The sequence below is a fragment of the Triticum dicoccoides genome, chromosome 3A (assembly GCF_002162155.2).
Source record: "Triticum dicoccoides isolate Atlit2015 ecotype Zavitan chromosome 3A, WEW_v2.0, whole genome shotgun sequence".
Taxonomy (NCBI): domain Eukaryota; kingdom Viridiplantae; phylum Streptophyta; class Magnoliopsida; order Poales; family Poaceae; genus Triticum; species Triticum dicoccoides.
Genome location: NC_041384.1, coordinates 56855951 through 56857543, shown reverse-complemented (window position 1 = coordinate 56857543; position 1593 = coordinate 56855951).

Genomic DNA, 1593 nt, shown 5'->3' with positions numbered 1-1593 from the left:
GGGCGGCGCTACTCCTCCCGGTGCACACTTCTCCCCCCAGCTTCTCCTTCCCTCCTGCCGCCGCCTATGGCTTCCGCCGGGCAAAGCCCCCACGGATCTGGCGGCGGCGGGCCATGACGCTCAAGGCTGTGCCCCCATCGAGCAGGGGGGGCTCGGGTGGTGGCCGACGGTGCCGCGCTACTCCGGCGCGCGTCCTCGAGCTTTGAGGTGGTGGGAGACGGCGGCGGTGGCTGGCGTGGGCTGTGGAGCAGCGTGTGATGCGGGCGGGGGTGCCTGGGTGGCGCCCTGGTGCTCGTCGGCGGGAGGTTCGTCGGGCTGCCTCAGGCGTCTTCGGATCCGGTGCTCTCGTCCACGATTCGGCGGCCGCGTGGTGCGGTGGCCAAGCTCGGTGTGGTCCGACAACCTCCCCCACCCCCTCCCACTCCACCCAGTTTGTGGCCTGATGCTCCCGCGGGGTGCGCGGATCCGGCGCTATTGCGTCGGATCCGACAAGTTCACAACCCGGATTGGTCGTTGGTTGGGGGATCTGGGCCGGTCCGTCTTGCTGGCCGGCGTGGTGCCGGGCGTGTGAGGTGGGCACCGGATGTATGCCGGCCTCTGTTGGTCGATGGTGTCCGCGAGTTGTGTTGCCTCTTTGCTCGGCCATCAGCTTGCAGCGGGGGTGCCGTTGGGGCTGGCTATGCCGTGGTTTCGGAGATGGCGACCATGGTGGCGACGCGCTCCCTACGAGGGGGGCCGTTGTGGCTGGGTGTTGAGCCTCCTCTGTCTCGCCACCAGTGTAGAGGACGTTGTTTTCGTCTGTACTGGTGTGCCCCATGGTTTTGCAGATGGCGGCCATGGATGCGGTTTTCTCTTCGATGCGAGGTGAACCGTGGCAGTGGTGGTGGTGGTTTCTCCTTGTCGGCTGCTAGGCTCATGCGTTCGGATCCTAGTCAGAGCACTATGGCGTGTCTGGTGTTGGTGGTCTATGCGCGTGCTCTCGGCCAGCCTACCCTTCGGGTATATCGAACCCAGGTGGGGTTGGGGTTGCCCTCGGTGGTGCCTTGCCTTTCGACTATGCCGGCGACCACCACGTGCGGTGAGGGTGGTCCATGCGACCGGGCTCTTTGGTGTGTCTCTGCATTGTGATGCCCTTCGACTCCAGCAGTGGCACACAGGCGTCGTGGCGTCGTCTCGGCCGCACGCAACCCTTCAACCACACCCACGACACAGGTGGTGTCGGCGCGTTGTGTGGTCTCGGATGTGCGTTGCCTTTCGATTACGTTGATGGTGCAGTGTCGAGACTGGGTCTCGGTTGACCAAGGCCGTTCGATTACTCCGGCGATGCTTCAAGCTGGGTTGTCCCTCCCGCTGTCATGCCCTGCGAGCTCTACCCTTGTGATCGATGTGCTTGGGTCGTGATGAGCTTTCTCATCAATCAACTGTCTTCGAGGGTTCTTGGAGTGACTCCCTTCTCTTCCTCTTATGTGTTGTTTGGTGTGTGTGTGTGTGTTTTCTTTTCCTTCTTCTCTCATGTAGCCCTGTTAATTCTGGTTCATTTGAACCCATCTTGTAGAGGCTGTAAGCCTCATAGGCAACTATGAATGAAAAAAT